Genomic DNA, 22,209 nt, shown 5'->3' with positions numbered 1-22,209 from the left:
CATATATTATATGCAGTGACCAAAACACTCAAAATAAATTGTGGGGAAGACCACTGATAAAAATTCCCATGCTTTGAAAAGTTTATTGATGAAAACAATCTAGTGGTTTTAAATGATGGAACCCCAGCTAGATTTAATGCAGCACAGGGTAGGTTTTCCTGCTTGGACTGGGGAATTATAACAGCAGATATTGCTAGTAAATGCAGCTGGGAAATCTATAAGAAGAAGGAACAGGGAGTGATCATTTCCCCATACTTATTGCTTTTCAAGGGTAAGATAAGGTTGAGGGTAATGGAAAATTGCCCCCCTGGAATTTAAGAAAGCTAATCGGGAGCTATTTACTAGTAAATGCACTGAAATTGTAAATAATCATGTGTGAGTGATAACAGAGACCTTCAATGATGATGTAACAAAGGGGATAAGCAGTAGCTACTGTAGCCAGACCTAGAATACTGAAGTACCCCAAAGCTAAAAACTCACTTCCATGGTGGAATGAAGAGTGCAAAATGGCAGCTAAAGAAAGAAACAAAGCCTATAAAAATACAGTGAATAGTGATGATCTAATGAAGTATAGAAGTAAGGCAATAGCACAAAGAATTATTTAAAAAAAAATCAAAGAAAAAGAGTTGGAAGAAATAGTGTGGGTTGATAAAGATACCAAGGCATCAGAAATATCCAGGCAAATTAGAAGAATGAATGGTATTCAGACTAAAACTAGCCACATCTCAGGTCTTATTGGGACTGACAACATAGTTAGAAGCTCTGATAATGAGAAAGCAGAAGTTTTAGCAAAAACTTTCTGAAGGGTGAGTAATGATGAAAATCTAAGTGAAATTTTCCACCAGATTAAAAGACAATTCATTGAAGAAAGTCATGATATATTATGTAGTTGGGGTAAAGATGAAGATACTACACTGAATGAATGGTTTTGTATGTGGGAACTTGAGAAAGCTATAGATATCAGCAAGAGTACATCCCCAGATAAAGATAATAGATGTAAGATAATGTTGAAATTTCTCTCTGAAAGCAGTTTGAGGGTTCTCTTGCAATTATTTAACACTATATGGGGGAAAGGAGTTATACAGGTAGGGTGGAAACACAGTAGGAATTGCAATATGAAACCCAGGCAAATGATCCACAAACGTGGATGTCAATAGACCAATTACCCTTATGGCCTGTCTGGGTAAAATTATGGAGACAATGGTGAGTGAAAGATTGGTTGCCTATCTGGATAATAATGGCATTATAGACAAGGTGCAGAACGGTTTTAGGATCGTCACCTTGTTAAATTAGAAACTGAAATACAAAAGAGTATGAGACACAAAGGTTTCATGATAGCTGCTGTCCTAGATATTGAAAAGGTGTATGACCTGCTGTGGAGGGAGGGCTTATTGTACAAAGTAGGTGCACTAGGGATACAGGGAAGAATGTATGGGTGAAGTCAAGAATTTTTGAGTAAAAGGACCATGCCGGTCAGAGTTGAAAGTTATGATATAACTATATATATACACAGGCACTGACTTCCCCTCTGCCGTGTGGGTGCTTGACCTGCCCCTGGCCCTGCCCCTGCACCACCCTCGCCCTGCCCCAATTTCACCCCCTTCACCCAAGTCCTCACCTCTGCCCCACCTCTTTATCACCTCCTCCTCCGAGCGCACCGCGTCCCCACTTCTCCGCCTCCCTCCCGGAAAGTCCTAAGAGCTGCCAAACAGCTGTTAGGTGGTGGGCGGGAAGCACTGGGAGGGGGCGGAGCGGGGATGTGGCGCACTTGGCGGGGAGCGCTTGGCTGATGGTGGGTGCAGAGCACCCGCTAATTTTTCCCATGGGTGCGCCAGTTGGCGCCTATGCACGTATCATAATATCAAATAAGGTTGGGCTGATACTTCCCTGTGGTGTACCATTTTTAATATTATACAGGGAAGTATCAGCCCAACCTTATTTGATATTATGATACGTGATCACCCAGAACAAATAAGTGCCCAGGTAGGTGTCAGTCTATTCGCAGATGATTGTGATCCGTGCTTTGATTGTGCTTTGTGGGTTAGCAGCAGGAATATTGAGATGGCACAAAAGATCATCAACAAAGCCTTATGAGAGACCTCTGAGGAAACGCCTGTGGGTTTCAGGGTCTCCTTTGCCAAAGTCAAAGTGTTGATCTTTAGAAAAAGGAAAGTGGCAAAGGAACATAAACTGTATCTGTATGGAAAACAGATTGAGTTAAGGTTCAAATCCTTAGGAATAATATTTGATTCTAAATTACTTTGGAAATATCATATAAACTGTGTTAAAGATAAATGTACAGGAATGATTAACCTGCTTAAAAGTCTTGCTGGAACTAACTGGGAGCAGATAAGAAAGCACTGCTGATGGTATATAGAGCCTTAATCAGACCAGTTATTGACTATGGCTGCCAAGCTTTTAGGTCAGCATCAAAATCAGAATTTACAAAATTAGATTTAATACAAGCCCAGGCACTACAAATTGCATGCAGTGCATTTATTATATGCACGCTACACAAAGTTTCTAGCAAAATGCCAGTTAGACTGCAAATGAAACTACTTGACCTTATCGTTCTGGGTCAAAGTTAACAGGAACCACAACGATGGAAGCACCAAACAAAGATGTGAAAATTGTCAGGTATTCGGTAGGTGAACAAAGCATGCAATATTAGAACTCCACATGCTATTCCAGTTAAAATATGGATGCAGAAGTTGAAAGACAAGGAAAACCTAATGAAGTCTAAACTTTTAATCATGGGAAAATTAGCTATGGATGGAAAGTCGCATGTTCAAATGTGGATTTAGATTTATTTTATAAACTTAAGGGTAAAAAAGAGACAGAAGTATACCGCTATAAAGATGTAAAGTGCAGATGATTTTGTCAAATATATACAGGTGGGTCCAAAAAAGAAAAAACAGGAAAAGTAGAGATGGCATATTGTACACCAAAATTGGGAATGAGTACATCTAAAATAATATGACTATGTAGCTGTCATGACAGCCAAACTAGTAGCAATAATGCGAGCATTAAATTGGATCTGAGATGTGTGCCCAGCAGCAGCGGTCATTTTTTCTGATTCAGTCTCAGGTTTTATGGTATGTAGAAGTGATTTAATCAGTGAAGTTATATTTCAAATAACACAGTTAGTACAGATGGGGGTTAATGTAGCATTAGCCTGAATCCCAGCCCATACTGGGATAACAGGGAACAAAATGGCAGACAAAGCAGCTAAAAGCACTGTAAGAAGTGGAAGGAGTGACACAGGAATACCCTGGAGCAAACAGAAGTTCAAAAGCCTAGGACAGCAGAATTGAAAAGAGGAATGGGGAAAAAATTGGATTAATAAAGAGAGAGGAAAAAGATTTTTTGAATTGTACCCTAGAGTTGAGGATAATGATATACTTCTGCGCCTGGACAGGGCTAATGGAGGGCTTTTGTTCAGAGTAGTAACTGGCCATTGTGGCTTAACCAAAACTCTTTTTCAAACAGACACAACGATGGACTATATGCACTCTGTAAGGGGGAAGAAACAATTGATCACCTTTGATGGGCATGTAAGGGCTTTGATAAAGAGAAGGAAAAGCTTGCTCAGGAATTGGAATGTCTTAAGGTAACAAACATTACATTGTTATTTAGTAAAAACCTCAGGGAAATGGAGTATTATTAAAAAGGCCGTGTAACATTACTGAAAGACACGAGGTAGAGCAAGAGAATATAAACTGAGTATTGAGGAATTAGAATTGGTGGCAGGTATGGACTATTCAGTCAACTCTACTTCACCTTAAAAAAGAGAAAAAAGAAAGGCGGGGGCTAGGAAAGACTTAGGAGAAATCTTGTAGGAGCCCAGAGTGGGCCTGGCAAACAGGCGCCGACTTTCCAAAGTGCCGGAGGGTGCTCAAGCCCCAGCTCTGCCCCATGCCCTTCTCCCACTCCACCCCTTCCACTAAGGCCCCGCCCCGCCTCTTCCCGCCCCCACTCCACCCCCGCCCACCTCTTCCCACCCAGTTCCACCCCCTTCCCGAGCGCACCGCATCCTCAGCACCCACTACTTTTCCCCTGTGGGTGCTCCAGCCCCAGAGCACCCATGGAATCGGCACCTCTGGCCTGGCACCAGGGAGGCACCTGCCAGGGACCCAGATGGGCCCCTGGGTAAGCTGGAACAAGGGAAAAGTTCTCCCTACCAGCCAGAGGGAGAGGTCTAACTGGAGCCACCTGCAGTGAGGGGCAGGTGCAAAACCACTGAGGGACGGCTGAGCCTGGAGAAAAAGGGGTTGGAGCTTTGTCTTTAAGCTGGTGATGTTAGTAACTCAGGTCTTGGAAGGGCAGAGCAATGTGACCGTGGCAGTTCCCTTGGCAGAGAATGGGGAAAGTCAGGCAGCAGCAGGGTCTGACACCAGATATGGGGAGTCTCTGTTACAGGGGACTATTGTTGGGAGGAGGGGGCTGTTTGTTTTTATTTCATTCTGGGTTAGCCTGGGTATTTGGCCATGTTGTGCTATAATGATGGGGTAACAAGAGGGGCAGCATTCAGAGGCCTCTGGAGCCTATATTACACACTCCAAAGCCACCCTTCGACCTGGATCCTGCAGACGCTTAGCCAGGTGCTTACCTGCTTTGCTGGCTCAGGGCCCGAGTGGCTGTATTGTCAGGAGTGGCTAGTGCCAGCAAGCTCCCACTGACCTCCACTTGCTCAGTACTCTGGAAATCTGGGCCCTTCCAGGTGACCAAGAAGGGCGATAGTGGTCCCAGTCCATTTGGGGTAACAACACTGTTAGTGTCTGTAGGCTGCTGGGACCACCTCACCGGCTGATGCAGCAAACAGAGCTCCCAACAGCAGCCTGTCCCTTTGTGCACAGAGAGAGGGGTTTATTTCTCAAAACCCAAACCAGTCCAACACTGAGCAGGCAAAGCAGGTCCATTCCCCTGGGCAAGAGGGAGGAGGGGAATCTGACCCCTACCTGATTCCTGCAGGGAGCTGTGGAAACAAGGTGGTCGGGCCTCGATATACATGGTATATTTTTGCACAGTTTCAGTTATGCACGCTCAATAAATGTGACGCACAATAAATTGTGACAAAAAAAAATATTTTTGTACACAGTATGGATTCACTTTTAAACGGTGCAGTGCAGTCACCAAGATGTACAGATTAATGGCATAGTCAGGATGGGACACTTTGGGCCCTGACTTCAGATGGGTTGGAATGGTGGGGAAGGGGAGGCAGAAGGGATCGGGGCTGTCTCCTCTCACCTGCTCCAGTCGGCCTTCCGGGGGACAATGGACACTCGGCCCGGGGCCCCCGCGGCCCCAGGCACGCACCTGGGGATCGGGGTCGGTGTGCTGGGGCTCACCTGCCTCCGACCACCCGGCACTCTAGCTGGGGAGTGAGATCAGGGGCTCCACTCTGCCCACTCACCTGGTGCTCCAGCTGGGGAGTGAGACCAGGGGCTTGCCCCTCTGTGCCCGCCTGGCGCTCCAGCCGGGCAGCAGGGTCGGAGTGTGGGGGCTCGGCTGGCTCTGCCCACCCGGCACTCCAGCTGGGGAGTGGGGTTGGGGCTTGCCTGCTCCCTGGCTGGAATGTCGGGTGGGCAGAGCTGGGTAAGCCCCCGACCCCGCTTCCAGGCTGGAGTGCCGGGCAGGCAGGCGGAGCGGGTAAAGCGGGGCGAGCCCCCACGCCCCAACCCCGCTTCCGAGGTGGAGCACTGGTTGGGTGGAGTGGGGCAAGCCCCCATAGCCTGACTCCACTCCCCACGTGCACGCCTGGGACCTGAGGGCCCCTAGCCAGATTGTCCATCGCCCCCTGCAAGGCTAGCTGGATGGGGTGAGGAGAAGCAGCCCCAATTCCTCTGGCCTCCATGCTCCTCAACCTCCCCAGATGAACCCTCGGAGTTCTGACTTCAACAACATCAGCATTATCATCATGTCCAGTTCATCCTCAACACCAGTAAAGGTTAGTAGCAAGTTTAAATTTCATTAATTTTTTAAAATAAAACCTGAGTTGGATAAATTAGGGAGGTCATCTTGTGAGCCTGGAAGCTAAACCCTTATTTCCTATAGACCCTTGGTATCTTTATACGTGATTTCTATTTGCACGGTGTTTTTTCAAGAATGTAACCACCGTGTAAGTCGAGGTTCGACTGTACTTGTGGTCTTTTAGCCTGCAGATCAGCTGGGCCTCAGATAAGAGGCCACCGCTGAATGCCAGAGATTTCCATGCCCTCCCTTTCCAGAGCCTTCTCCACTTTGTGCCTATGTATTATAGATGCCCCCATGACTTAGCCTGCCTCGCAGGAACTGCATCCTGTTCTCCCTCCCCCGCCCCCCACCCCCCACTCTATGTATTAGACACTTAGACTGGACAACACAGTTGGTTAGACAGCACCCTGGGCTGCAAGTCAGGAGATCTGGATTCTAATCCTGGCTCTCCTGTGTGACTTAGCACAAATCACTTTACCTCTGTTTCTCAGGCCAAGGCCTGTCTCTTAATCACTGTGTGTGTACAGCACCTTGCACAACGGGACCCTGAACTTGGTTTGGGGACCAAGGTGCTCCTACCATACAATTCATAATATACTGGGGGGTACCCACCTGGGGTGCCAGCAGTTTGGGGGCCCGTTGTGCCCAGAAACACTGGAGGGTCGATGTAGAATGGCCCGACTGCTGAGATCGCAGGGCAGAGCAGGGGAAGATGAGATGAGGGATCCTTTGACTGAGGCAGCAAGTTTGTTTTTGCCCAGCCTGGGTGGCTGACTTGTTTCAGGGAGAGGCGAGAGTGGGGGAAGGGAGAGGAGGGTCCTCACTGTCTAGTTTGCAGCAACTACAATGATGCAGGACTCCTGAGTTCCCTTCCCCTAGGATACCTGCAGCCCTTGGGCTAATGAGGGAGGTGTCTGGTGTTGGCAAGGACGAGTTAGAAATCCTGCATTTGCTGTTGTGGCTCCGATCACTGTTTGCTGATCAAACCCCTCGCCACCAACGCACTTGGGTTGACAACGTAGCAACGCTGGGTTGACAACGTAGCTGGTGCTGACAACGTAGCAGAGGCTCTGTCTGTCTGGTCATGTGGGTGCCAAGGGCAGGAAGTTGCTGAACTGTAGCCTGCCTTGGAAACAGATGTTCACTGAACTTTATGGGCAATAGGATTTCTGCCAAGTGGTGGGAGGACTGCCCTGCTGGAGCCACCCATGATCTCGTGGGCTGCAAGCACCGGCCTGCGGCGTGTACTCAGGTTCACGGGGGAGGAGGTCACTGTCCCAAGGGGGTTATTAAAGTTAATGAAATTATTTGCAAGGCACTGCAAGTGAATGTGGCCTCTTCCCTCCTTTCCCCACCTCGCCCCCTGGCCTGTCTCCCAAGATTTGTGAGAGTGTTGGGTCATCCTTCAGGATAGGTTGTAGATCCTTAATAATGCGTTGGAGGGGTTTTAGTTGGGGGCTGAAGGTGACGGCTAGTGGCGTTCTGTTATTTTCTTTGTTAGGCCTGTCCTGTAGTAGGTGACATCTGGGAACTCTTCTGGCTCTATCAATCTGTTTCTTCACTTCCGCAGGTGGGTATTGTAGTTGTAAGAATGCTTGATAGAGATCTTGTAGGTGTTTGTCTCTGTCTGAGGGGTTGGAGCAAATGCGGTTGTATCGCAGAGCTTGGCTGTAGACGATGGATCGTGTGGTGTGGTCAGGGTGAAAGCTGGAGGCATGTAGGTAGGAATAGCGGTCAGTAGGTTTCCGGTATAGGGTGGTGTTTATGTGACCATTGTTTATTAGCACTGTAGTGTCCAAGAAGTGGATCTCTTGTGTGGACTGGACTAGGCTGAGGTTGATGGTGGGATGGAAATTGTTGAAATCATGGTGGAATTCCTCAAGTGCTTCTTTTCCATGGGTCCAGATGATGAAGATGTCATCAATATAGCGCATGTAGAGTAGGGGTGTTAGGGGACGAGAGCTGAGGAAGCGTTGTTCTAAGTCAGTCATAAAAATGTTGGCATACTGTGGGGCCATGCGGGTACCCATAGCAATGCTCAAAATGGCTATAGCCATATGCAGTCACCTGGAAGGGGCCAGACTTTCGAAAGAGCATCTAACAGTTCCCCTGGAGGTCAGCGGGAGCTGCTTGCCATTGGTCACTCCTGACAATAGAACCACGTGGGCTCTGAGCTGCCAAAGCACGTGCGTACATGCGGAGGATGGGTGTGGCTTTTAGTTACCGGATTCAAACTCGTTTTTATCTTTATTCTGTTTACATTGCATTTAATTTAATCTCCACTACAGTGGGCTTTACCTTCCAGTTGCCGCTGGCTGCTGTTGGGCAAGTGCAGTGATATGGCCAGAGACAATTTTCTAACTAAACCCTTTGTGGCTTCTTAGACATCACCAGGCCAGATCGGACCCTTAGTCCATCCACTCCATTATTTCTTCTCTTGGAGCGGCCAACACCTGATGTTTCACAGGACTGTAAATCAGCCTCCTCAAGCACCTACTCACTTATGCAATGCTGGGGTGGGAAGGAAATTATCTCCTGATTCAGGAGGTGATTAGCTTTTGCCCTGAAGCATGAGGACTGGTTAACACGGGCCTTACAGTAGAACATTATAAAGGGATCAGTCAGCTTAAGCCCGTTGGCATCTAAATGTCCCTGGTTGCCTTTAAGTTTTAGTAAAACTGAACTAGTTGAAAGTAAATAATGTTTTCAGAAATGTTTGTCCTGTCTTCATCAGACTTTCTAATCCCATGAAAAAGCATTTCACATGTCTGGGTAATGCAAGTTGGAAGAAGATAAGTAGTTAACCCTTATAACTTTTGCAGGCGTAAGGGCACTTTCATGGAACTTTGTGACTTGCTTTCCCCTGCCCTGAAGCACAAGAATACCAAGATGCTTTGCTGTAACATCTAGTAAAAGAACATTAAATAGGATCAAACACAGTTGGGGCTAACTTTTCTCTCCAGGCTCCAGTCTAGAGCCAACATGTGGGTTTATAAACTCTTAGGGTGGGGATCCAAACACTGCACCCATACTTATCGGTGTGGCACAAATGCTTGCACTTTAATATCTGCCTGAATTGCAGGGAAATCAGTCAGCTGTCTGTCTAAAGGCTAACATTTGCACCCAGCAGTTCATTTATGCAGGTACAAGCGAAGCTGACACTCAACAGAGGGTGCTTTCAAATTGGGGATTATGCTGTGAGGACAATGGTGGGGAAAAGCTCCTAGAAATCTACATTATACAGTACATTATAGCACCTCTTCACTGTAGTCATAAGAGCTCCAGCATATGACAACAGAGGAAAAACTTCATTGGGTGCAGGTAAAGCTGAGAGTATAGATCAGTAACTGAAGGCACAAAATCCTCACAAGAAGAATGTATATATATTTATATAATCTTCAATGAATAGGGAAAAAAACCCAAAATTGAGAGTTAAGGTTCAACTGTCAGCACTTTTTGTCTGGGAATATCCTTCATTTTTAAAAACATTTGAAGTGGTTCTGACTGCTCTGGAGGGATGGCCTTGTAATTACAGCCCTGTTGAGGGGACTCAGGAGATCTGTGCTGAATTCCCAGCTTTGTCATAGATGCCCTGTGAGGCCTCTTGCAAATCATGTGATCTTTCTGTGCCTCAGTTTCCCTGTGTAGACAAGGGGGTTAGTAATACTTCCTTTGCCTATTGCAACTATAAACTGCTTGAGGCAGGGGCTGTCTTATTATGTGCAGGTCCCTGTGTTTTTTACTTAAGGTGGCATTCAGTACTGATATTACATCTTTCATCCAAAGACCTCAGTGTGCTTTTCAAAGGCGGGTTAGTTGTTATCCCTCTTATTACACAATTGATGCACTTGGATGCTGTGGTGACATGTGCCCTAGAAAGATGGGCAGGTAGGCAGAACAACCTGAGGCAGAGAAAGGTAGAGGCCTCCATATTAAAATGTGCTTCTTAATTTTGGGCTGTTCACTGTGAGACACCTGGCACCTGATCTTTCTTAGAGGTGCTGAGTCCCTGCAGCTGCTTTAGGAGTCAGGTGGAGCCTGAGGCATCTCAGGATGAGACACCCCAAAATGAGTGGGCACTTTTAATAACAATACTGACCTGCGGCTTCATAAGGCGCTTTGGAGACCCACCAATGAAAAGTGCTAGACCAGAGCTGGACATTATTATGGTTGTCCTATTTTGAAAATGTGGGCCCAAGTGACTGGCTGAAGGTCATGGAGTCAGTGGCAGAGTTGGGGAAGGATCACAGGTCTCCTGTCTCCCAGCCCCCTGCTGTACCTGTTAAAAGTTGCTACAAGGAGAAGGGAGAAAAATTGTTCTTAACCTCTGCGGATAGGACAAGAAACAATGGGTTTAAATTGCAGAAAGGGCGGTTTAGGTTGGACATTAGGAAAAACTTCTTAACTGTCAGAGTGGTTAAGCTCTGGAATAAATTGCCTAGGGAGGTTGTGGAATCTTCATCATTGGAGATTTTTAAGAACAAGTTAGACAACCACCTGTCAAGGATAGTCTAGGTCAGGAGTGGGCAAACTACGGCCCGCAGGCCAGATCTGGGCCACAAGCCGTACCACGCAGCTTGTCCCTGCTCTGGCACTCTGGCTGGGGCGCTGGGTCAGGGTCGCACCACGTGGTTCGGCTCTGCTCCAGCACTCTGGCGGGGGCATAGGGTCAGGGGCCCAGTACACGGCTCCCAGAAGCCACGGCATGGCCCTGCTTCAACTCCTACGCACTCCAATGGGAGCTGCAGGGGTGGTGCCTGCAGATGGGGCAGCGTGCAGAGCCATCTGGCCACGCCTCAACATAGGAGCCAGAGAAGGGACATGCCACTGCTTCTGGGAGCTGCTTGATGTAAGCACCGCTCGGAGCCTGCACCCCGTGAGCCTCTCCCCATGCCCCAACCCTCTGCCCCAGCCCTGACCCCCCTCCCGCCCTCTGAACCCCTCAGTCCCAGTCCAGAGCACCCTCCTATACCCCAAACTCCTCATCCCCATCCCACCGCAGAGCCTGCATGCCCTCCCACACTCCAACCCCAATTCTGTGAGCATTCATGGCCTGCCATACAATTTCTATTCCCCAATGTGGCCCTCAGGTCAAAAAGTTTGCCCACCCCTGGTCTAGGTAGTACTTAGTCCTGCCATGAGTGCAGGGGACTGAACTAGATGAGCTCTCAAGGTCTCAAGGCTCTTCCGGTCATACAATTCTATGATTTCTGGGGGCTTCCAAGCTGAATGCCAAGGGGGTTCCACTAAATCTTAGTTAAAGCCATTTCAGTTTCCTTTAGAAATCTAGATGCTTACAGCCAGACTCTGCCCTCAGATACGGGCATGCAACTCCTGCTGAAGTTGAGGGCAGGACTTGGCTCATAGCAAGGGAAGAGAACCAGAGATCTCCTGTGCCCAGTACCTGCAGGCACACTTCAGACTCAGAAGCACAGTCAGCGCACAGTGCTGGGAGCCTCCAGGATTTCATTTGCTTTTGGACAGACTGTTCCAGGAGCCAGTGACCTGTTTGGCTGAAGAAGCTGTTCTGTACTGCTGCTATGTATATGGCCCTGTTACCAAAGCATTTGAGCACCTGACAGTCTTTAATGCATTTTCTCTCATAACACCGTAGGAAGCAGGGCAGTGCTATTAACCCCTTTGTACAGAGGGTGAGCTGGAGCCCAGAGAGACTGTGACCTGCCCAAGCTCACACAGGATGCCTGTGGCAAAACCAGGAGTACAGCTCAGGTCCCAGGCTAGCACCCTAACCACTGGGCCATCCTTCCTCTCTAAGGAGTCACTGTATACTGTTCTTGGTTACACCTGATACACCGCAGCAGTCACTCTGCTGTTGGAGGCTCTTAGAATCATAGAAGATTAGGGTTGGAAGACACCTCAGGAGGTCATCTAGTCCAACCCCCTGCTGAAAGCAGGACCAACACCAACTAAATCATCCCAGCCAAGGCTTTGTCAGCCTTAAAAACCTCTAAGGATGGAGATTCCACCACCTCCCTAGGTAACCCATTCCAGTGCTTCACCACGCTCCTAGTGAAATAGTGTTTCCTAATATTCAACCTAGACCTCCCCCACTGCAACTTGAGACCATTACTCCTCATTCTGTCATCCAGTACCACTGAGAACGGTCTAGATCCATCCTCTTTGGAACCCCCCTTCAGGTAGTTGTAGGCTGCTATCAAATCCCCCCTCACTCTTCTCTTCTGCAGACTAAATGACCCCAGTTCCCTCAGCCTCTCCTCGTAAGTCATGTGCCCCAGCTCCCTGATCATTTTCATTGCCCTCCGCTGGACTCTCTCCAATTTGTCCACATCCCCTTCTGTAGTGGGGAGACAAAAACTGGATGCAACACTCCAAACATGGCCTCACCAGTGCCGAATAGAGGGGAATAATCACTTCCCTCAATCTGCTGGCAATGCTCCTACTAATGCAGCCCAATATGCCGTTGGCCTTGGCAACAAGGGCACACTGCTGACTCATATCCAGCTTCTCACCCACTGTAATCCCCAGGGTCCTTTTCTGCAGAACTGCTGCTTAGCCAGTCAGTCCCCAGACTGTAGCAGTTAATGGGGACCGACTGGCTAAGCAGTCTTTCCTACACTGGCAGGGAGATGGGCTGGTGGTTGATCTTCCAGGTCATTTTTAGAGGTGATTTAAATGCAATCCTTTCTCTGCATCGGAGCCCTGTCCAGTTGGGCTAATGCCAATCAGGCACCTGGTTTAGAGACAGGTAAGAAGTAGCCCCAAAGAGTTGGATCATTTGCCAGCCAGATTTCCCCTTGGCTCATGTGACCTGTACGTGGTGCAATGGTAGAAGGGTTTTAAGCAGTATTTGTTGAGGACACGCCGCATGGCTCTCTCCTGCCTCCATTGTTCCAAACTCACGCCCACACAACCTTTATGTCCACGGATTCTTATCTATTGACTTGGTCCATCCTGGCCACGGTTTGGGGGACTCTGTTGGGTTTCAGAACAATCAAAGGGCCTCGCTGCCTCTCCCCTCATCCAGTGAGAATCAGTCTGGCTCCTTCACCCACTCTTGAGAGCTCGGAGGCTCCTGTTCTGCAGGCACTGCTGATGCCCTCCACTTCCCCCTGTCTGGTGCTGTAATGCCCTTCCAGATGCGCTGTAAGGGCTGCGCCCAGCTGCAGCATTACTCTCGGGAGGGCATTAATCTCCTCCCTGCGATACAGGGACCACACAGCCCCACGGAGATGGGGTGAGCATCCCAGAAGGGTCTTAGTACGGGGCACGTCTGTACACAGCAACAACCTTTCTCTGGAAGACCCCCTGGCAGGCTGCTGATACTCAGGCTGGCTGAAGCTAACTAACAGATTTACTCACAGACCCTGAGGGTCAGAAGGGCCGTGGTGAGCACTGCAAATACTGTGTGATAATTCAGCACAGGAGGCAGCAAGCATTGGTAGCTAGACCTGGAAACCCCTAGCCTTCAAACCCCCAGCCAGAGAGGTCTTACTGTTCTTTCCGTCTTCCATGGGATACGCCGTTGGGTTATGTATGGGCTGGTCATGGCTTTACCCAGCTGATCTGCCTCCCTCCCTTGGCAGGTCTCAGCTAGCCTGGCTCCTCTGCTCTCAGCAGTGCTGGGTTGGCCTGCTCCTGCTACAGTGGCCCCACCAGGTTGGCTTTTCTTGGCTCAGCTCTGGGGACGCTCGGTTTCTCTGCTGCAGTAAAAGGAAGCACCTTTCTGTCTGCACCTAGAGATGGAGGTCTCCGCAGTGGTGGGGCTGGAGGCCCAGAGTCTGACTTAAGCCTGTCCAAGCAAGCAGCATTAACGTGGTTGCAGATACCTGCTTGGATGTCCACTAGCTAGGAAGGGGAGAGTGGTGTGAACAGCTGCCCCTTTCCATTCCAGCCCTGCCTCCTAAAACCCTAGGAGTCTGATCCCCACAGGGCTCATGTGGAGTAGCGCCTGAGCGACCAAAGGAATCAGGAGAGGAATGGACAATGAGAGACTTTCATAGCATGCACCTCATCTTACTGGAGATGTGTTTCTCTCCCACTGGGCGGGAGAAACATCTCCTCTCCCATTTGCCTTTACGCAGACCACACCCTGTCCTGATGCACAGTGTTTCTGTGGCAGCCACAGCTATAAGGAAAGAGTGTATTTGTAGCTGCTTTTTAATGCAATTTTAAAGCTGTAAATGAGGGAGGAGAGCCAGCACCATGTGACCAAGCAACTCCCAGGGCAACCAGCAAGGGATCCGCTGACCATAGTCTGCTCTAGTGTATCCCAGTGGGAGGGAGAGGAATTTGAGTACATACCTGGTAATCACACACAGTTAAGAGGTATGATCTGCAGAGATAAGATAACCATCATGGAGAACAGTTATGTGCCTCCCACAGGCTTGGGGGTAATGGTGAAGGGTGAATGATGAATCCAAACACAGCCATATGATGGGGGAAATGATCTGGTATTACTTTGCTTTTTGCAAATTGGGATGTGAGGATGTAGTTAAAGAGCACGAGTCCAGGGGGCATAGTTAACATGACCCATTCAACCTTAATGTTGTCCCTGCCTGTTGCATGAATGCTGTGTTTTGCCATTGTGATGAGGAAGGAGTTTAAAGTCCAATTGCCTAAAGAACTCAAAAGGAATGGTGTTTGTGGCTCATGAATAGGGCCCTACTAAATTCACCGCCGTGAAAAATGCATCACGGACCATGAAATCTGGTCTCCCCACCGTGAAATCTGGTCTTTTGTGTGCAAAAGTATAGTATACAGATTTCATGGGGGAGACCAGCGTTTCTCAAATTGGGGGTCCTGACCCAAAAGGGAGTTGCAGGGGGGTTACAAGGTTATACTGGGGGGGTTACGGTATTGCCACCCTTACTTCTGCGCTGCCTTCAGAGCTGGGCGGCCAAAGAATGGCGGCTGTTGGCCAGGCGCCCAGCTCTGAAGACAGCAGCGCAGAAGTAAGGGTGGCCATACCATACCAGGCCATCCTTACTTCTGCACTGCTGCTGGCGGCAGCGCTGCCTTCAGAGCTGGGCTCCCGCCCAGCAGCCGCCGCTCTCCAGCTGCCCAGCTCTGCAGGCAGCGCCACCGCCAGGAGCACTGCAAAAGTAAGGGTAGCTGTACCACAACACCCCCTGCAATAAGCTTGCAAATCCCCCCCCCCCACACACACACACATACATACAACTCCTTTTTGGGTCAGGACCCCTACAATTACAACACAATGAAATTTCAGATTGAAACAGCTGAAATCATGAAATTTACTATTTTTAAAATCCTATGACTGTGAAATTGACCAAAATGGACCATGAATTTGGTAGGGTCCTACTCATGAAGCAAGATCATAAATAACAAGAAGTTTGAAAAAGTTCAGGGTGATGCGGATATAAGGACTAGAGATCTGTCACCCATCAGCTGAGTGATGTGGATTGCTTTGCAAAGCCAACAAATGTGCTACGGTTGTAGAGCTACTGACTGCAAACCCATGTAATGAGAACCTCATGCAACTTCCTGCTGCCAGACCTCGGCTCCTAGTGCTTTAAATGGGAAGGGAGGGGGCCACGCACCTTGTCCTTGTATCAGGTAATGTCAGTGCAGTAACACCGCCCGGCACAGCATGCATGCTTTGTAGGTTCTAAGCCAGGCCCTCATCTGGAATGCACTTCAGTCCGGTTTCTGTACTTGTAGGTGCCTGGCTCAACGAGACTCCTCAGCAAATTCTAGCTTGCCCATCGGATGACCAACCTGCCCCTAGGCTGGGGAGGAGCTGCAGCTTCTCCTCTGGAGGGATGTTGCTGTTGGCTCCTTTTTGGTGCCATGGGAACATGGTGTAATTTCTCCCCTAGAAGCAAACTGAAAGGATACAAAAGTGCAAGGAAAACCTTTTCCTACGACCAAGCCAAAGAGGTCAGTTCCTCAGCTGGGGTAAACTTGGGCTGCCCCTTTGTCTTCTCCGGAGTTATACTGCTCTACACCAACTGCAGATCTGGCCTAGTTGCTCTGAACACTTTTGTTAGAGGTCACTGAATGCATTTTGCCTAATTTCAAACCCACTCAAGTGCTAACCTATCACTGCTTCCATTTATCTAGCCTCATGACAGCAGTATGTAGGCCCCTTCACAACCATCCACTGGATTTATCAGCGCAGCTCCCCTGATGTATCATCTCTGATTTACAGAGGAGAAACTGAGGCACAAGGTAGCTTAAGTGACATGCCCAAGGTCACACATGAAGTCTGCGGCTGAGCCAAGAACTCAGTTCTCCTGAGACTGTCTGGTGAACCACTAGCCCATCCTGCTACCCCAGCTCTTGTTCCCTTGCTCTCAGCCATCATCCAACCCATGCTGAGGTTTGTGTTCCACTCTGTAGTTACACTGGGATTAGATTAGATCATCAGTAGAGGGGCCTGGTCCTCCAGCCCTTCCTGGGGTGAAAACGCCCACTGAAGTCAAGGGAACTATTCACCTGAGTACGAGCTGCAGGATCAGGCCTGGATGTCTTTATATCAATAGCACAGCATTGTCACAGTTCAGGGCACCTGCAGCTGTATTCCCACTCTGTGCTCCACCACGGGCAGCAACGCTCAGGCTTCCATTTCCCCAGACATCACCTCAGCTGGGCAGAGACATACATCAATCCCCTTCCTTACCAGGATGTTTCCAGGCTGCATGGTTCCCTGTCCACACTGTGAATTCCCCAGCAGAACAGACTGCCTAACCAGGCCTGCTTTGCTGTCTCCTCAGAAGCTATACACAGCCCTATTGCCCACAGTTAAAAGTTCCTGCACAGCTTTTCCTAAGCAAACACATTTACTCTTAAGGTAAAAGCATCACAGAGAAACCATAGTAACAACCCTAAGAGCACCTCCGTCCATTCTAGTAAGTACACCAGAGCTCACCCCAACTCCAACAAGGGCTGTGGCAGGTGAACAGTCCTTCAAACCCTACACAGAGATTCTCCTGTGGTTACAAGCACCCCCATGAATCTGTGAGTCCCTTTATACAGCATGGGCCACTGATCTTGTCCTCACATAACAGGTGAGCAGCAGATAAAGGTCCCCACCTCAAGGTGTAGCTTCAAAAGGTTGAGTTTGTGCATAACTGGAGGGGGTCCGTTTGCACACATCTCCTCCTAGAGACATACTGGGAGACCCACTTAACTTTAAAAATTCATTCTTGTCTGGCACATTGTTTCAAAGTGTCCTTTGAAGTGCAAAGCATTTCCCAGCATTTACATTAGTCATGTCTCCCTGCAAGAGACGTTACATACAATCCCACAATAATACATAAGCACTTTCATTTTTAATACAACGAACTCCCATGATACTTAACATAATTCAGTTGAGGTGTTTGCCAGGAGCTGGGAATGGGCAACTGGGGATGGATCACTTGATGATTACCTGTTCTGTTCATTCCCTTTGGGGCACCTGGCATTGGCCACTGTTGGAAGACAGGCTATAGGGCTAGATGGACCTTTGGTCTGACCCAGTATGGCCGTTCTTATAGTCATCCATATCTGTCACAATTATACCTTAAGGACACCAGATACATTGCAGCTAGTTGCAAATGTACCCGGAACAGAACCTCAGTGCCGTTACAGAGCACAAGACAAACGATGCACGTATCTGTTTGGTACTTTGCACTGCATGCACTTTGCTCTGTAGCAGAGCCTGGGTCCCCTCCCCCAGGCTGGTGCAGGAGCCTTCTCCCCTGCAGTGCCTGCCATCTGGAACAGCCATCCTGCATTCCCCCACCTCCTCCATTCAATCTGAAAGCATCCCTTTGCCCATGCCTTTGAATTTCTCTCACCTTCTTGAGTTATTTGCATTTGATCTCTGTAAAGCATGGTGTGACGAAGTGGTGATTTTCCCTTGTTATGTTGTACTGTATGTGAGCCTCTGTCAGTCTTACTGTTTTGCATGAATGCTGTGTGTGCCTCAGTTTCCCAGTGTATTGCACCAACGTCTAGGTGGTGGGAATAAGGGTGTGTGACTTTTGCAGGGGTTGCTCCAGTTGCCTGCAGGGATGCTATGGCTGCCCCTTTGTAACCTGAGACCCAGGAAGGGGATGTGACCAGGTGACTCTTGGCTCAGGGAGCGAGACAAAGACCGGAGGAGGAGCAATGGGCAGGGCAGGGGCCAGGCAGCTGGAAGCGAGTCAGTCTTGGCTGGCTTGGGGCGCAACAGAAGGACCAGAGCCCTGGCTCTGGGCTCCCTTCCCCCCAAGATGGACTTGGCTGAAAGTCACTGATTTCTGTGCTACAAAGTTCTATTCTACGCTGTGTTCCTGTCAACTAATAAACCTTCTTTACCGGCAGGCTGAGAGTCACGTCTGACTGCGGAGGTGGGGTGCAGGGCCCTCTGGCTTCCCCAGGAGCCCCGCCCAGGCGGACTCACTGCCAGAAGTGCATGGTGTGGAAAGGGATGCTGAATGCTCCGAGGTCAGACCCAGGAAGGTTGAAGCTGTGTAAGCTTCTTTCCCTGGAGACAGTATGCTCAGAGAGTCCTGACTGGCTTCATAGGGAGAAGTTCCAGAGCATCGCCCCAGTAACTCCATGACACATAGTGACAAATGGGCTGCTTGGGAAATGTTTTATGCAAAATAACTACCTGATTCTGAAAATATCCACTACTAGGCTGTACCATGAGTAGTCCCATTGGTTAAACACAGTAATAAGAATAGTTAGTATCTTCAGGATCAGTTTGTATTATTTTATCTGTGTATTAATTTTGGAAAGAAGCCACTTACAGGGATATAGCCAAGCCCAAGTGTTCAAAACTCCTGTGATTGGACCCCCTGCAAACATGAGGTTGGCTTAAAAATTGTGAGAGTAACAAATAAGTACTGGCAGGTTTCAGAGTAGCAACTGTGTTAGTCTGTATTCACAAAAAGAAAATGAGTACTTGTGGCACCTTAGAGACTATTTGAGCATAAGCTTTCGTGAGCTACAGCTCACTTCATCGGATGCATCTAGCTCACGAAAGCTTATGCTCAAATAAATTTGTTAGTCTCTAAGGTGCCACAAGTACTCCTTTTCTTTTTGCAAATAAGTACTGGGTTTGTTGTCTTTGCCTTGTGGTGTCTGAGTCTTTAGAGGTCATATTTTCAAGCTTTTCACAAGGGCCAGAGACTTTGTTGAAAAAAACCCAAAGCTGAGATTCTCTCCTATTCACCTGATTCCAGGAGCTGTGGGTTTGAGAAAAGAACCAAATATTGTGAGATGATAAAACCCTGAGAGTTGCAAACACTGATCCAAAGGGGCAGAGGAAAGTCAGCTGTGTCAAAACGGCTGGCCCAGACACAGGAGACAAAGCGCAATCCCTGCCCTATGCAGTGCAATGGGAGGCGGAGGAGGGAGCCGCAATATGCCTGCTAGCAGATAATCAATGTCTAGGATCTCGGAGCAGCTCCCACGGCTCAGACATGCCTAACAACGCGCCATGCTGTGTATTAGCCCAGGCCAGAACACTCTGATGAGAACCCACGCAGGGAATAAAGCAGGCACAAGAAGCTCCTGCATCTCTGCCCATCACTGATTCAACTGCGTTAAATATTTACATTTGCAATTGCAACTGCTTTGAATCCTTTATGGGAGGACAGGCAGAGGCCGCTGCAAAGGGCGATTCGGTTTCACTGGTCACAGAAGTCGCTGGCTGGGGAATCTGGGCTGGCCTTGGACTCGGGGTGTTCGCTGGGCGCAGAGCAATTCACAAACCGCTGTGCGGCTCGCCCCACCGTGCGCAGCGCTCGGGCTTGGGGTGCGTGGAGGCTGCCTACTGGGCTGGGTCCCAAACCACTGGGCCACCGCGCCTCTCGCCGGCCCAAGGACTGCTCCCGGCCGGCCGACGCTTAACTAGGACGGGGGCCAGCGCTGAGGCTGGCTCTCTAGCGCAGTGGGCAGGGAGGGCACCCCGGGGAGGCGGGGGACCCAGGCTCCAGTCCGCACAGCCCGTGGGCAGCCCGGCTGGGTCACGCCCTGGCTGCAGTCAGGGGAGCGGCACCAGGGCAGAGCAGGGAGCTCGCGGCGAGCAGACACGCCGTCCCCCCTCCCGCTGCAGGTGCGGCGTCTCTGCCCCCTGGCGCGGGAGGGGTTAACCCGCAGCCCGTCCGGCTCGGGCGTTCACAGGAGGGGCGAGAGCAGCCGCCCCGGGCCCTGATTGGCGGAGCCCGGATCAGACAAGGAGCTGGGCTGCGGATTGGCCGCGGCGCGGTCAGGCGCTGTAGGTTGTTGCAGAGGGCGCCGTGCGCGCGCGCTGCGGGAGGCGCTGAATGACCGACAGTAACCTCAGCTGCTGCGCTCGGTCGGCCGGGCCCGGCCCGTGGCACAGGGCGGCCGCGTGCCAGCCCCGCCCCGGCTCGCCAGCCAGTGCACTGCCACCCCCTGGCCCCTCGCAGCTCCGTGCTCTGCTTGTGGGCGAGGGGCTGCAGGAGGGGAGCGTGCCAGGCGCCGCTGCAGTGGAGGGCAGGGACGGAGAGGGCACGATGGGGGGTGGGGGGGATAAACAGGCCTGGCTCCGCCCACTCGTGGTTCTGAGGTGCACGGCGTGCTGGCACTTGCACGGGAGCCTGGTGAAAGCTGCCCACAGCCGAACTGCAGCCTAATCTGGGGGGAGCTGACGCGAGACCCTGTGTCACCACTAAAGCCTTTGGCTGGGATTCCCAAAAGGGCTGGGAGGAATCAGGCACCCAAATCCCATTGACTGCTAATAGGATTTGGTTCCCTAATTCCCTAAGCCCCTTTAAAACAACCCAGCCTTTCTCTCTGTGCAGAAACTGCTGCCACACTCCTATCTCCAAAAGCATTGTGGATCCATCCCAGCTACCTACAGCTCCTGCCGCACTGGAGCTGGGTTGCCCCCTCCCAGTGAAATAAATGCAAGAGCCATATGGAGGCAGCACTGGGAGCCACCAGGGCCTGTACTAATGGGCGATGGTTGCATGGGATCAGTGGTGGGCCTCTGCTGGGAAAGGAGAGTATCAGCCATTATGGGCTACCTGGCCCCGTCACAGTATTAATTATTCCCCTTTTCCCACTCGATGGTCTCTTAGTGCATGAGTCTGTGGCTTCAGCCCACTTCCTAGGGGACAGGTGTCCACGTTGCAATGAGCACCAGCCAAAGCAAGTGCCATGGGCAGTGGAGGCTGACCTGCCCTGTTACCCGCTGGAGGAAGTGCCTGTGGGGCAGGCATGTCCCAGGCTGCCAGTTCTGCTGACAGGTGTTTTCCCTCGAATCCAGCGCCTTCCAGTGCTCATGCTGTTGAGATGTGCCTCTGACTCCATCCATTCTCTTCCCCGAGCCTTCTCATTTGTCCCCTAGGCTGGTCCATTTTGGCTCCTCCCCTTTCCTTTGGGGGCAGCCAATCTCATATCTGAGTGGACCCCACTGGAGATCAGACTAGGCCACTATTGTCCACTGCTGGTTCCTTCTTGTTGTTCCTCTGACCCCAGTCCTGTCCTTGCACTGTCGATTTGCCCCCAGTAATCAGCTTACCCTGGCTTCTTCATGGCAGTTCCCCTCTCCTGATGGGGTGGCCATTGGCACTTCTGTGGTGGGAGCCCCCCTGCCTTCCACCAAGGTCTAACAGGTCAGTATCCCCAATCGCCATAAAAGTGGCAAAAATGCAACATGTCTACTCGGCCCAGATTTATGGGGAGGAGGCCAGATTCTGCCCTCACTGTGATGTGCTAGCCGTGTGGCACCAGGGTAGGGTGACACAATGCAAATTCCTCCAGCCCCAGTGAAATCTGTGCAGTTACTGTGGTGCATCCTGTACTCACTGAGGTAGATTCTCAGTTGAAGACTGAATTTCCACTGTGGATTCCTTGGCAGTTCCATTGCATTTTGCCCAGTACTAATGTACATGGCAAACCCATTAACCTCACTGCTTGGATTACATTGGTGCTGGTTTTCATAGCCTGGGCCCTGACGGAAGGACATCAGGGCAGAACCTTTAACAAGCATGGGTGTGTTTGCTAGCAACTTCTTTCAAATGTGGCTGTGTTCTGCAGCTTAAATATTTCTTTCCTGGTGGGAGGAAATCAGGGGGGGGAAGATTTCAGAGTTACAACCGGCTGCTAGGCACACGGGAATTGAGGGCCCTAAATCGCATTTGTACCTTTGAAAATCTCCCCCTGTAGCTACATTTTAAAGCTCTAGCAGTATTAATGCAGGAATCAACTTGAGGGAAGAGGGTGAGCTGCTGATTTGGTGCTGTGGGGAGGGGTTCTATTGTTTGGAAAAGGAATTTGGAAAGGGAATTT

Source organism: Lepidochelys kempii, chromosome 7, assembly GCF_965140285.1.
Source record: "Lepidochelys kempii isolate rLepKem1 chromosome 7, rLepKem1.hap1, whole genome shotgun sequence".
Lineage (NCBI taxonomy): Eukaryota > Metazoa > Chordata > Testudines > Cheloniidae > Lepidochelys > Lepidochelys kempii.
The sequence above is the reverse complement of the archived record's forward strand: the minus strand, read 5'-3'. Positions refer to the sequence as shown.